General features: G+C 32.7%; 1 pseudogene; it reads right to left on the reverse strand.

Moving 5' to 3' along the window:
- Positions 1–12,430: 12,430 nt before the first annotated feature.
- LOC149546817 (uncharacterized) lies at positions 12,431–13,636 on the reverse strand (annotated as a pseudogene).
- Between the last annotated feature and the right edge of the window lie 2,740 nt (positions 13,637–16,376).

Genomic DNA, 16,376 nt, shown 5'->3' on the forward strand with positions numbered 1-16,376 from the left:
CGGAGCTCGATTCAGCGACAATAGATAATGAGCAATGCACCTCTTTTTTTTTTTCCTTATAGCTCGACGACGTCACAATTGCGACATCGTAGGGCTATAAGGAAAAAAAAAAGCCAAATGCAAATTGACGTCACAAAAAACTCCCAAATCTATTAGTGATTGGAGACTCGGTAGATACTGAATCCTTCATTTACTTTTCTATCACTCAGTAAACACTATACATCCAAACTTTAAGCTCATGCCTGCAGATGCAGAAACTCTAGACACTAGCAAAGCTCAATCAAAAATCCCTCCTAAGGTATTTCTTGTCAATGACATTAGAACACATTTTAAATGTGCAATTTAGGAAATTGGTACTCTTCAAATGGATGATGTCGTAGCTCAGTTGTGTGTTGGTGGAACATTGAAACCTAAGCATCAACATTTGGAAATAAAAGGTGTAACTCACATTCCCTATATTCCCTAATAGTTTCAAGTTAAGTGAATTAGGTATATTCTTAGTTGGGTGCACAATGGTCAATTGTGATTGGAGCAGTTAATATTGATCACCAAAAAGATGGTTCATCAAATTGCTAGTCTACCCATGCTCACCAAAGCCAAAACCACCAAAACCCTAGGTCACACTGTGTTGGAAAGGAAAACCCTAGCTGAGTGGGATGATAGAGACATGAAAATAAGTGGTATCATAGATGCAAAATTCAAGTTTGGTATTCATGTTATAGCTCATAAGAAATATAGTTCAAGCCATCTCAATAGTGTATCATATGAAGCTATGGACTATGGAAGCATAATGGACAACTACTTTGATGTGTTTAAAGATAAAATGAACAATAGGTTTAGGATACCTAAGAAGTTAGTTGAGGACTACAAGGATGATATGTGTTTTATGGTAGATTGTGACAAGGTATACATCTAGGTAGTCAAGCCTAGAATTGTGTGGGTCAAGCCTCTTGGTTATGAAGTAAACATTGATGAGACCAAGGATATCATTGAAGCCCTTGTCAATGAACCTATGGATCCCAAAGTCCCTTGCTTTAGCACTTATGAGAAGGAAAAGGAAAGAATAGAGTTGGAAATAAAGCTACCTCAGGCGGTTAACAAAGGAAAGAGGAGGATAGACAAACTAAAATCTAGTGCACGTCTCATGTTAACTGAGGGCAAAGGTGAAGATGAAGAGTAGAAGAGGCTGAAGAAGAAAAAAAAAAGGATTAACCTTTGAAGAAAAAGGACAAGGTGATCATTACCAAGCCTCCAAAGGCATCCACTATAGTATTCACAAGGAGGTCTAGGAAGAAAGGAAGTGACATTGTTCCTAGTAGACCTCATCCCATCTTTCAATAAAAGTTGAAGAATATGGAAGAAGGTGCTGGTATAAAAAACTTCAAATTTTGAAGTATGAGAAAAGGATAGAGGTAGAGCAAAAAAAAAGTTGAAGAACTAGTGCTGACCAAAATCGGCAAATCAAAATATTCACCAAACTAGATTGCCTCCCAAATCTCTAATGAATTGTTAGAGAAAATAAAGCCAAGATTGGATTTTTCCATGCAAAAAAAAAAAGATATATATGCACAAGCCTTAAGGTAGTTACTACCAAGCATGAAAGATGCTAAGGTAAAAGAGTCTTTAAAGAAAAATGAAGATAAAATGACTCTAAGGTTTAATACATGTTTAATTTTGATCAAAGATATAGAGCATGCAGTTAAGAATGCTACAAACATGTGGAAGAACACTTGTCATATTCATAAACCAAGTGACTTCCTAGTAGATGTAAAGGATAATGAAGAGGAAGAAGGTAGGGATGAAGAGAATGATAAAGAATCAACTCATTATGTTATTGTTGATTATGAAGAGTATAAGGAGCAAGAAGCTAAAGAAAAGGGAGATGAAGAGGAGCAAGGTGTAGAAGCTACCAAGGAAGATAAGGAAGATGATGATGAAACTGACCCAGTCAAGATAGTAGTTACAGTCATTTCCTCACTTCCTCACTCCCTAAGCAAACCCTTGACAACATCAAGTATGGAGGCAACTTCAACAAGTGTGGTTGTGACTACTATAGATCCATCAAATATAAAATCACTACTTTACCCTACACAACTCAACATATCATTGATAGAAGTGACTTCCACTTCATCAACTGAGCTATAGGTTACTCCTTCATCTACCAAATTGAGTTCTTTAGTCATCACATCTCCAATTTTGACTTCTTCAATTTTAAGCACATCCATGGTAAGAATTCTAGTTTTGTCTACTTCAATTTTGGATTCTACAATTTGGCTTCATCAATTTTGAATTCTTCTAGAATTTTTGTCAGTATTCCACCAGTCAGTGCTATAATAGTTTTTACTGCAAACCTGAGTATGTCTACCATTGTTTCCATTCTAGGTACTAAGGCAATAAGTAGAAGAATAGTTGAACCTAAGTTTCAACTGAGTACAAAGTTTTTGAAAGGAAAGGAAATAGAAGAAGATATAGATCTAGATGAGGGAAAAAAATCCCAAATGGGATTTCTACAATCTTTCTATAGATCAAATGCACATGGTTGGTGAACTTCTTTAGAAGAAAGCCAAGAAAGAAAAATTGAGAGAAGAAAGAGACAAAGAATATAAGATATTAGATGATGCTAAGAACATTTTGACTGAGGATATTAGAGTTGAGGTTGATTCTTCTCAACCTATTTTGTTTCAGCTTGAAGAGGCAGTTCAAAAGTATAAAGAGGACACCGAGGGACAAGAGAAATTGATTGAAAAGGCAGAAAAAAAGTTCAATAATAAAGTGTTGGAGCACATTTCTCAACATATTGCTATTAATCAAGTTGAATTATCAACAATTTTGGTCTATCTTGAGGCATCCTATTCTAATGTGTGATCACTTTTTGTGAAGCTATGTGATGTCACTGAGTATACCAAAGAAGTTAAGGACAAATTGTCCAAAATTGATATTGATCTTAAGGAAAGTCCTCAGCAGTCGCAACTTTAGTCTACTTCAATTTTGGATTCTACAATTTTTGCTTCATCAATTTTGGATTCTTCTAGCATTTTTATCAGTATTCCACCAGTCAGTGCTATAATAGTTTTTACTACAAGCCCATGTATGTATGCCATTGTTTCCATTCCAAGTACTAAGGCAATAAGTAGAAGGATAGATGAACCTAAGTTTCAACTGAGTACAAAGTTTTTGAAAGGAAAGGAAATAGAAGAAAATATAGATCTAGATGAGGAAATAAAAATCCCCAAATGGGATTTCTACAATCTTTGTATAGATCAAATGCACATGGCTGGTGAACTTCTTTAGAAAAATACCAAGAAGAAAAATTTGAGGGAAGAAAGAGACAAAGAATACAAGATATTAGATGATGTTAAGAACATTTTGATTGAGGATACTGCAGTTGAGGCTGATTCTTCTCAACCTATTTTGTTTCAGCTTGAAGAGGCACTTCAAAAGTTTAAAGAGGACACCAAGGGACAAGAAAAATTGATTAAAAAAGTAGAAAAGTAGTTCAATAATAAGGTGTTGGATCACATTGCTCAAAAAATTACTATTAATCAAGTTGAATTATCAACTATTTTGGTCAATCTTAAGCCGTCCTATTCTAATGTGTCATCACTTTTTTCTAAGCTATGTGATGTCATTAAGTATACCAAAGAAGTTAAGGACAAATTGTCCAAAATTGATATTGATCTTAAGGAAAGTGCTCAACAGTTGCAACTTCACCCAAGCTCAAGCTCTGCACAATTTAAGAAAATCAATTTTTTGTCAAATATGCAAGAAGAGTTGTTAATAGAAGAAGCAAGGATCTGTTCCACATTGGTTGACATCCAAAATATGATACTTCATGTCATGGATTCTATGCAGAAACACATTATTTATTCAAAAACCTTAATTCATGATAAGAACTTCTCTATTGCTCATCACATGATTGAACTCTCAATAGAAGTGCAAATGCCATCCATATATGCAAGCTATTACAAGAGAATTAGAATAAAACATTGGCAATTACCCTCAAGGTACACTATGAATTCTTATCTCATTTTGGTGTCTCTGTGTAAATATGTTGAATAATTCTTTGGCATTACTATCAAAAAGAGGGAGAATAAATAAGACATGGGAGAAATGAGAAGAGATAGGATATGGGAGAAAAGTTAAAGAGGGAGAAGAGCAGAGTTACTGGGGGAGAAATGTATATAAAATAAATAAGTTCATGTACATAGTAGATCACATAGTATGGGGGAGATATATGCTATGGTATAAATGTACTCAGTATATATTCTACAAAGCTCAATTTTGAAAAATCTCAAAAATAAACCAAGCTAGTATCACATGGTGATGAATACAAGGTATTTAGTTTTGGTGTTTTTGTCAGTAATGCCAAAGGGGGAGATTGTTGACATATTTGTCAATTTTATTATTAGTGACACATAATTATTCAAATTCTATATAGCTACTCAGCTCTTTGAAAATGTTATAGTGTTTTCCATGTAATTCAATAACCACCAAGATTTATAGTTGCTATCGAGTCCTTTGGACCAACTCTAGTGGTTACCGAGCAGATTCAATTAGTGTAAAGTTCAGTAGTACAAACTAAGTAGTTTAGTGTATACAAAGTTTATCAGTGGTCATCGAGTTCATAGTTCATGTGATGTCAAGCTAGTGGTTAATGAGAATTATAGTGTCTATCAAGTTCTTAATTCATGTGATGTGAAGGCAGTGTTGATCAAGTCGCTCCATGGTAACCAAGTGATTCAATTTTTGCCAAGTTGGACAATATCTACCAAGTCATCAATGTAGACCAAGTTCAAGACTACTTAAAAATGATTAGTATGGACTGAGCTTCTATGTTCACTAAAAGAATGAAGATGCCAAGCAGTGATAGTGGATACCAAGTATCAGAACCTTATTGAGTCAGTCTTTAGAACCCTAGTATCTTCATATGGGTTGACTTTGTAATATTTGTGTTAACTTGTGTCATGGCTGACTTTTTAATTTTATAAATTGGATTGGTATATATATGTGATGTATTATATCATATCCAATGTAGTATGGAATGTAATGAATGTTTAATTCAATTAAAAGAATGTGAATGTAAGAAATAGATGAAGATTTATGAAGTCCATATTAGCATAAGGAGCAGCAATGACAAATCTATCATAGACAGGTGATTAGTACATCAAGGAGTCTCTGTCAAAAAACTCAATTGCAAATCAGAGATCTTCTGCTTCATCCTAATAGGTAAACCAATCAAAACCCTTTAACAAGGTAGGCCTAATAGTCTTTTCTAAATCTCTTTACCAAGTGCATACTTCGTCATACATTTGTAAATCCTCTGACAAGGTGGACATAGCAATCCTATTTTCTCCTAATAGGGTAGATCATCAGAAGTGATCAATGTAAGCCTTAACAGGCCATCTTTATACTATAGTATTAAAGTTTGTGGGTATCATCCCCACCCGAGTTTTACTTTCTATTTGGAAGGTTTCTAGGTCACCAAATCATTGTGTTCAAGTTTTGTGGATGCTTTTATATTTTTAGTTTCACATGCATGCAATTAGATCAATTGTGAAGAATTAAATGCTAAATGGTTTACTGGATTAAGAATTGAAATTGATAGAAGTTTTATAAGTTACTCATTCACCCCTCCCCTCTCAGTAACTTAGCATAGTCTTGAATATTTCCAACAGCCTATACCTTTGAGATATTCTAAAATAGTCCATCATTATGTCACTTAAATTGGAAAGAAATTTTCCATAAGTAATACCTGCCATGCACCTACTAGAAGATCTTTCTCAAGTGGCATTATATTTTTTCATTTCATAGCGTAACTTGAAATTTTCAATGGAACTCAAAAAGAGAAAAACCCAAAATTAATACATACATAGCTCTCTCTTTGAACTATTAAGCATTTAGATTGTCCATTTACAAAAATTTAGTAAGAAAAGCTTGCAATAATGGCATTGTATAAAATTCATTGTCCATGCATTCACCCAATAACATAGTGATTCCACCAAGGGTACACAGAACCATGTAAGCATGAAGGAATGATGTTTATCATTGAATAGAAGAATACATTAGTTTTTCTTTTGAAATCAATAAGGAAAAAATAATTTTAGGTGGCTGTTAGAGATAGATAGTGGTTGTATATTAATTGTGATAGACTTTAGAATGGATATGGAAGGAAAGACAATTCAAACATATATTAATTCATTACCAACAAAGAAATAAATTTATGATCAAATATTAAATAAAGATGTCAGTAGATTGTAAACACCACTATGTATAAATGAGGGAAATGGATATCATACACGTATCCTTAATTGGAATATAGACTTGAATCAACTTTTGGGAACCGTATACAAGGTAAATGAAAGAGTCTATAATTAGTAAAGGTTTATATAATTAATCATCATTGAAGGCTTCAAATTAAAGCCACAAACATTGAACAACAAGAATCAATAAAAAAAAGAAGTCGAGCTGATATTGGAAAATCATATTCATTGATAAAAATATAAACACTAAAGGAAAAATATTAGCAAGGACTTATTAAGTAAAGGACACAACTATCCTCCCTACAAATTGTTTAGTTGACAAAATTACAAAAAAATAAAAATACAATGATTTTTCTAAAAAAAATTCAGCATTTGATATTTATGATCGGTATATTTTGTGATTAAAAACAACATATAAAATAGAGCCTTCGATAAAGAAGAACCACAATAATTAAGTGAATTCTACTACATGATTGATAACGAGTTGCATATTCGTAGAAGAATAAGATTCCAGCATTCAATCTAGGAGTCCATAAGATGGAACCAATTGTGCAATAGAGGGAACATTTGCACCTTCCTCCTCTCAAATCATTCACATAAATGCATGGAATGAAAAAAAGGTATGCAAACATGCCCTACCACCTTGATAGGAGGATAAAATTACCATCGCAGATCAAGGTAAGGAAAGGTAAAACCAAATTACTATTTATGGATCAAAATGATACAAACATATGTTGAGATATTATACAAAAATAGTTTGTTAAATTATTATCTATTAGTCATCTGAATCAAAATGGTTAATGATAAATTGAAAATGCATGTTAATGAGGAAAGGATTAGGTAGGTAAGAGGGTAGTGCAGATCCCTAAGGAAAGAGAGGGATGTATTCCACTCTTGGGTTTATGCTTATCGAGGGATGGGACCCCACTACAATACCTAAGTACTCTAGTAGGGTAATAAAGAAATTTAATAATTCTAAAATGATCCCAAGATTATGTTAGTTAGTAATAAACTAGGTGGACAAGAGGGTAGAGCTGAGTCCTAAGGCAAGAGGGGTATATACCAAATCTTGGGTTTAGGTTTACCAAGCTATGGGACCCCATTACGATGTTTTGAGGAGTATGGTAGGGTACAAAATTTAGGCATGATGAGGGATGGAAAGTATCCATTTTTAGAGAGAGGACCAAAGTCTTGTCAAGCCTTTAATGTGATTTTCTTGTCCAATCCCTGGGTGACCTAGCCTATACATGCAATGTAACAAATAAGATATGAAGAATTATTTCGATTAAATAATGCAATGATAATCTTTTAAATTAATTCCTTTGAAAAAAATGACAATATTATAATCCCTTATAAGTAGTGACATTACAGTTGAGTTATTTTTCTAAATTAAAACTATTAGCTTCTTTCGAAAGTACATTCATGTGGACTAACTTGTATTCATTTGGTGTAGGATTTTGGATAAAATTACAATGAAAAAACATATTATTTTTATAAAAATCTTATTAGATTATAGGATGATATTTTCAATATGTGTCTACATCATGTCTGCTTCATGTCTTCATGCATCAATGTGTCTTCTTTGTGTATGCTTCATGCCTTTAAGAACTTATATAATTACGTTGTGAACAGTTCATGTTTTCATGCATTAATATATAAAATCCATCCATAGTTGATGTATCTTTGCATCCTATTCTACACCTTTTATGTGACTTCAGTGTACACATTCATTGCTTGAGGACAAGAAATTTGAGGAAGGGTGGATTGTCATGTCCTCAAATTATGGAAGTATAGGTAAATAGATATATGAGGTGAAATACTTATAACAATCATTTTAATTATTATACAAAGAGATTCTATATCTAATAATAATTATTACTTACTAACTTTTAGTAGGACTAAATTACTATACATAAATCATATTATACGTCATAGTTAATAAATATAATTATTCCAATATATCATATAAGGAATAATATATAAATAATATGATCTAATTTATAATATATTAAGGTTGATAATTTATAATAGTAAGAAAAGATAAACTATAGTAAATATTACCATTATTGTACATATGCTAATAATATTTAAATTTTAGTAAATGAACAATATATTAATATAGTAAATAAACTTAGTTAAAAATAAGTATAGTGTCAAAGATATTAATTAAATCACAAAGAGTCATGGCTCATGGGTTAAAAAATATAAGTACTTGGAGTAGAGTACACATTAGGGACATGAAAGAGGAAAAATAGAAATTCAGGAAGAAAAGACATAAAGGTAAAAATAAAATAAAATCTTTTCAAGTCCAGATCTAATCAACATCATACATATATAGATTCAAATCAAAAGACATATTCATCAATTCATTATAAAATGACTATTTGAATAAGGAGAAGAAATCTAGATTAACCAAGGAAATTATAGAGTATAGAAAATTTCCAGATAATTTCATCAGAACACAATTCAGAGGAAATTACAAGAAGTGACTAAATGGAGATATAATATGTTTCAGTTGTCTCAAAGTTGGACATACTAGTAAAAATTATAGAACCAGAGCACCGACACCAAATAATGGAAATGACAAAGTTGAGGGAAATAAAATATGGATAGACATAGTGAAAGCTAGAAGAAGTGGAGCAAAAAAAGTTGAGATTGCCCAATCCAATGGATTACGTGATCACAATACAAGTAATTAAATGAAGGAAGGTGTGTAGGAACTATGTATTCAATAATATATTTTACATAATTTCCTAACATAGATGTGCTAAAGGTTTATATTTGCATAAGTAAAGATGCATTGAGAATAGATCCATAAGAGGAAAAGTAAAAGAAAATCATTTACTACATAGAGTATTGAGCTTCAGTTGTACAATCTATATTGAGCAATCTTTGTTGTATAGACCAAGTGGTCAAGAAGGTTGATGTATTGACTAAATGAATTAGTGTTTCTTGAGTAAGTTAACCTTACCAAAGCAAGTATGAAGACCAAGCTAACTGCCATTCACAAACCAAGTACAAGAGCATTTATTGTAGACCTAGAATGAAAATTTGAAGATATATATCAAATTTTTATGTATACATTTTATTCACCAAATATTTATGAGCTCTCAAGTGATTTACAGGTGATTAGTGATGAAGCAATAAAATCACAGTGGAGCATTGAAAAATTAGTTTACATCAAAAAGTGTTACTTTTTCTGCAAAGTAAATTGTTTTCAAAAGCTATTATAGAAGAAGTTTATCTTTTCAAAACCCTAGCTCAAATGGCATCATTAAGAGAAATGTTGAAGGATACCAATGCACAAATTGTGGAGAATGACGAGTGTCCTTTAGTAAATTTTGGGGGTACAATAATGGCTGATAAGATTCAAGATGATATTGATGCCCACTCATTAATTACACCCTAAGTGATGGCTATTTGGGATGCAAGATCCTGCTACCTATGTAAAGTAGGAGATATCAGAGACTTTGAAATTAGACCACTTATGAGAAGCTATGAAATAGTTGAGTATTGAAAGATGAGAAAAAAATAGTTGTCAAGAAATTGCTAACTTGTGCCCTAGGGTTCCCTAAGGTTTTCAATGTAGAATGGATAAAGGTCATGCTCAACCACATCCACAACATGAATATATGGTTAGAAGGTGAATCTATCAAAATCAACAAGGCTATAATACATCAAGTAACTAGTTACCCTACCTTGGATTGACCTAAAAGAATAAGGAGTGTAGCAAAGAATGAAATTGAAAACCTAACCAAAGAATAGAGGAATGTTAGAGGAATGTCAATTGATTGGATAGGTGATCATGTTATTGAACTCATAGTTCATGTGATAGCACACATGTTTTACCAATCTAGCCAACCGTACAACATGACATTTTTTGGTGTTTTGAAATGCTATAGGTTTTTAATTACCCTGATGAGAACAAGACACATCTAGGGGCAGCTAACTCCCGTCCATAACACATCATTTTAGACATTCGACCAACTATAAGGCAAGACCCTTCTTCTACTTTAGGCTCTGCAAAACCTAGTTGGGTGGACCTCATATTCAAATTATATCATAGTAGTGCTAAACATATTTCTAAATCTAACAAAGTAGATAAAAACCCTTATATCTCCTAATACTCATGCAATAACATAGATCTACAGTAGTTAAATGAAAGATAATGAAATTCATAAGTTGAGTGAGGGCATCCTTTTTAACTCTTCAACATGAAAGGGAAAAACATTTAATTAATGATGTTGGTTATCAGCACACCCCAAATATGCAACAGTAAACACAAGCAATCTCTTGGCTAATCAGTCCCTTATCCATTGGGCATTAACTAAGATATAACATACACCTAGATACCTAAATATACTCATACACTTAGATATTTGATCTATCTATTCACCTTGAAAATAGACATCAATGTTTACAAAGATCTCATACTTATTGTAATATCCTCCTCAAATAACTAGCAACCCTATCAGATGTGTTAAGCATTTAATTTTCTCTTTGTTCCAACAACAAAACACATTAGACATACAACTTTAAGAGGCTACAAAAAGGGTTAAGTTCTTTGTCCTTAAACCACAAAAAATTGCAAATTATAGAGAGAGGAGACAAGAATCAGAATGAAACTATGAAAATGATGCTCTGTATTAATGTCCTTGAAACCAATACATCAACTATATGCCAAAACTCAAAATATACACAAAAAATGAATGTATAATCTAATTGCTTCTGAAAAATTACAATTATTGTTCATAATAGAGGGAAATATGCTGAATAAAGTATGGTTTCATAGTAGAGAAAACACATCAAGACTAGAACCCCAGTTTCACAAATTTGAGTAAACTCTAGATTGGAACACACATGGTATCACAAAAATTAGCCTTCTTTTCTCCAAAAACTAGAGCCATTGCAAAGAATGAGAAAGAGAATGATATAGAGGAGAGTGAATTCCTAGATTTTTTCTGCATCTGACATGTGCCCACATGGAAAATGTCTGCTAGCAATGAAAATAATCTCTCTAATCTCTCTTTGCAATTGGTAAATCAAATCCTTTATAATTTTACCTCCCAAAAGCATAAAGTTATTCAGATATTTGATTGAAAAGATAACTAATTTTGATGCAAGATTTGAGCTCAAGGTAAAAGTGAAAAATCAATTAAATAACCTCAAGAAGCCAAGAAAACCTTTGAGAATTGATTTTATTTACATTCAGACTTCAACAAGCCTTTATATCTTCCTCCTAACCAATTTTGAAGCTCAATGGTGAAACCTACCTGTTCTACTAAGAATGCCCTGGAAATTAAAAATCTACTTATAAATTGAACCAGTGAATTCTTGTGCAAGAACTAACCTCATAATTGGAAATTTCATCTTCTCCTAATTTTGGCAATATATAATATTGCTATATTTTCCTCTTAGAAACCCCTAAAAGTGAGTTTGAAAATATACCCCCTGTTATGGCTCTGGCTTGCAACTTGAACTTCAAAAATTTAAAATATCCTAATATTTAGACTTTATCTTATATCTTCTTCAATTTAAAAGCCTGCATGTGACATTTAGTTTTGAAATTCAATTAAAAAGATTCATTTTTAATTATTTTCATATTTTTGCCTCACCCTTGAAATTTGAGGTCAAACCTAGTTTGACGAACTACCATGTGGTATCCTCTGATTGGCTTACTTGTACCGTCACTGTCCACACCATTTTTTAGTGGGGCCCACTAACACATGTTACCTGGGAACTTCCCCACATTATAGACAAAAAGTGCTGACTGTGCAAGTAGGGAAGCATTATCGTGACACATGTCTCCTGTGCCATGTTAGCACCTTGAATCTCATGTTAGGCTAGAGCCTTTTTCCACTTGTCAGCTTAGGACTTGTTCAATGGATGCCATATGTCACTATCTTATTTTTTGGCCATCCACATCATTTCTAATGAGTTGTACCACCTCACCACTAGCCTAGGTCCATTGCCATGTGGCATCTAGGTGCTTTACCACATTATTTATCCGTCAAGCAACCTCCCCAAGTGGGGAAGTGCCCACCATAGATATGCCATGTGGTGCAATCTTGTGCCTCCTACTTTTCATCTCGCCACATCATTGCATGAGTTGGTTTATTTAAAACATTCCTTCTTTCTTGCACTAGTTGGGCATCTAGGCGGGCCCCTCATCACCTCATCGGCTTCCAAAAGCCCACATTCCTTAAGAAAATAAAACATATAAGCATTGTTATATTTAAACCTTTAAAATTCTGCCCACCCAATACATGTGGGATAATGTTCTCATTGTTTTTCTTGCTATACTTCCATGGTGCTTCAACCTTCTTCCAAGCCGATTTCCTTATTGGGGATGATTCTGCAAATTCAATGGTTTCCCTTTCAATGCAATCCACCTTCAAAACTTCAATGTCCTTCATTTTTGACTCTTTTCTTTTAGCATTTATATTATTTTCATTTGAAACATCATTGTCACTTTCCTCTAGAATAGTGCTATGAAAAGATGCACCATTATTCTTATTGGAAGCTGGTGAATTTGAAACCGCAAGATTTTCCTTGATCTCTTGCCACTGCAATGCTCCCAAAAGAGTTTCAAGCTCCCTTATATAACCTTCTTGGTCAGGTAGTGTACACCACAATAGCTCTTCTGAGTAGCAAGAATACTTGCAATGAAGTTGCTTGATTGCTTTTTGTTTCTCTTGGTTTGAAGGCCTCTTACCATTATCCAAAATTACCTTTTTATCAAAAAAATTGTCTATTTCTTGAATCTCAGTACCTTCTCCTCCATCTATAACCTTGAAATATTTGGATCTATCAAGTGGTGTAACCTTAGGTTCATTAGAATCTTTTGTTGCCTACACTATATAATTTTCTCTTTCCATGTCTTCATTCTCAACACCCTCACACTAAACTTCTTTCACATCACCATCACTTTAAATCCCATCTTCATATTTATGTTGAAGTGATTGTATAACATTCTCCATTTTTCTATTCACCTATAGATTTATAAAAAAATTGTTAATATCTCCCTGGCAAGATGGATACTTCTTAACTATCTTTTGTATTCTCAAAGAGTGGCCACTAATAGTAGTACACTCTTGCACATCTTGTGTTCCAACAAAAAAATCTTCTATATAGGACTTACAAAAAATATGTCTACATGAAGTACATATTGGAAGATTCAAAACTTTCTTGCAAAGAGTGCAACTAAACTCCTTATGTAGCCTCTGTTATATCATCATAAATTTCCTTGGTCTATGACTACTCCTACTTCCATTAGAACCTACCCTTTTATTTGAGGAACCAATTATTCTACTTATAGGAGGGTCTTGTACCTATCCCCATCATTCGCCCATCCAATCCTTCTTTGAGCTTTGCATTCATGTTTGCTCCCCTTGAGTGACTTGTTCTATGTGAGTGCTCTATTCAAAGAAGTTAGCCTAGCTATTACCTTACAACTATTCTCAAGATTTCTTGATTCTTTTTGTTACCTTCTTTCATTTCCAAGTGCCGCTCTAGATTCTTAGTGATTCTAAGAAGGAAGCTCTTAAATAAAACTAAACTACTCGATTGGTCTGGTAAATGAAACAAGAAATTGCAACACAATCTCCTACATGTGAACATGAGTTCTAGCTTTGTATCTAGGTTCTAATGGTATAAAACTTCAACCATATTCCACATAACCTTTCATAGAACAACATAGATTCTATTCTATGACTTTTAGTTGTTAGGATTTTAAAAGTGGTGAAAATTTCTAAGAATTAGAATCATCACAATATCCTTTTCAAATTTCCAAATTACACACACTTTATCACTTATGATGGAAACAATCGGACCCCAAGTGGGTCTGGCTGAAAAAAATTCATTTCCAAACACCTAACATGAAAAAGTGATCCATTCACCCTCTCGTATTTATTAGAATCAAGGTCTATCACTAAACCATCAATTAAAGCTCATTTTACGATTAATCTGCAAATTGTCAATTTAATGCTAGAGGGTCCTTTGATTGGCTTTAAACACTAATCTAAACCTCTGACTAGGCACCAAAATCAAACCTATTGATTCTCTATTACACATACTTGCATCTTCTTGAATTTTATCTCATGAAAAATTCACAGTCAAAAGATATTGACTATCAAAGTTGCCCTCTTAGATAGCCTACAAGAAAACATGTCATAAAATAATAAATCGTGTTCGGATTTGGCTTTAAAAATAGGGAAAAATAACACTTGGGGGCACCAAACTTGGGGTTTTGGTTCATTTTCATGGGGAGAGTATGAATTTTGGATTTGGGCTCATGATGAACAACTAGGAAAATTTGGCAAGCAGTCAAAGTGGGTTACTCAAAATTTGCAGACTAGAAACAATGACAAAAAGGTGATTTTCGCAAGTGGAATTGACTTGGGAAAGTATGCAGATGGATTTATGAAGAAACTCGAAGTATTTTTAGAGTAAAACATATTGGTGAAATCCATTTGATCTCATCTATCATGGATCTTGAGTTATAACATCATGAACAGGGGTATTGATCAATCTAAACTTCTTGACACTAGTAAAAAGCTAAATATTGCATTTGGAATCACATTTGAAATTTGATCAAATGGATTCATCATAATTTCAAACTTGAAACATAAAAATTCTTCGAACTCTAAAATGGAACAAAAAAGGAATTTTCTCATTTTGGTCAACTACGTAAAAATTATAATAATTCAAACAAGGCCTTCCATAATTCTAAACATTTGGCATCAGCATGACAACAATAAACAACAAACTTTGTGGGATTAAAAACATAGGCAAATGGATTCAAAGTGAGTCAAAATCTGAAACATAGCCTCTTTGGTATGGACACTAAACACTCACAAAGTGGTGAGTCATGAAATGTTACTAGGTACAAGATATTCAATTACAAACAAGGCATCCTGTCGCTGTTTGAGACTTTGGCAAAAAATGCAGAACTGACAATTGCTCAAAATGAGACTTCATGAAATGCCTCGGAATGGCAATTTATCTTCATGGAACAAGTAGACATACTAAATTCAAGGTGTTAGAAACATTAAACACCTCTTAGGCCTCACAAGTACAGCTAGGTATGTATGCATTAAAAGGTGTTTATAGGGCTTGATTTCTCAATGATACTCAAAATTGGGGCATTGATTTTCAGTCCCAATGACATGCATTACAACAGATTTGGGATCTAAAATTGTCAAAAAGGATCGTACTTATGACCTTGTTGATCTATAGTTGCAACAACTATCAGGGTTTTTGGAGGCAATCATGAAATAAAATAATACATCATGTAAGTTGAGATCTTTTCTAGCATGCATATTTTCCAATGTAAATAATTTATTTTCTATGATTGGAATAGTAACATGGGATAGGAGCCAACCTATTATAGAGAAGTTAAATGAACTGATTAATAGTTCAATAATTTTTTTTGATGTTATAAGGTATGTGTAGGATCATGGTGTGCTAAAAAGTGGCGATTTGAAAAATCTATAGTTCTAAAATATCTCAAACCATTTCAAAATCTATTCCAACTTTTTTCCCACCTACCTAGATACTAAATGAAAACAATTAATATATTTATAAGATCTAATATATCTTTTGATACTAAACCTATATGTTCAACATTAAACACATCCTAAAAATGTGCTTTTGGCCTATTTTTATGTGATTTTTACTTCAAACATGTAGGTAATGACTTTTTCTTCACCAAAATTTGATGAAATGAAAAGGGTTTCTTAAAAATGTTTTTATCTTTCCATAAATGTAAGCCTTGTCAAATTATGAGTTTAGTAAGTAATTATTACTTATTTTCTAATGGAGTTACATATAATGTGCTAACTAACACACTACTTGAAAAACAACTATAACTTTCAAATGGTACAACATTTTTTAAATCCAAAAGATGCATCACATTCTATGTTTCTTCTATTATAAGCAACAAAAATGAAAAATTGAATCTTGCAAATTTTTGAATTAGTTAAGGTGGTTAGACATGAGATTTTTTTTATTCAAAAACTACTAAAGTGAAAAATTAGTTAATTAATATTTATTTAGAATAAAAATACCAAATAATATGTGTCCCATCTAGGCATGAGTCTAATACTTATATCTAGA

This window comes from Cupressus sempervirens, chromosome 7, assembly GCF_028749045.1.
Source record: "Cupressus sempervirens isolate cs-2001-9-10 chromosome 7, ASM2874904v1, whole genome shotgun sequence".
Lineage (NCBI taxonomy): Eukaryota > Viridiplantae > Streptophyta > Pinopsida > Cupressales > Cupressaceae > Cupressus > Cupressus sempervirens.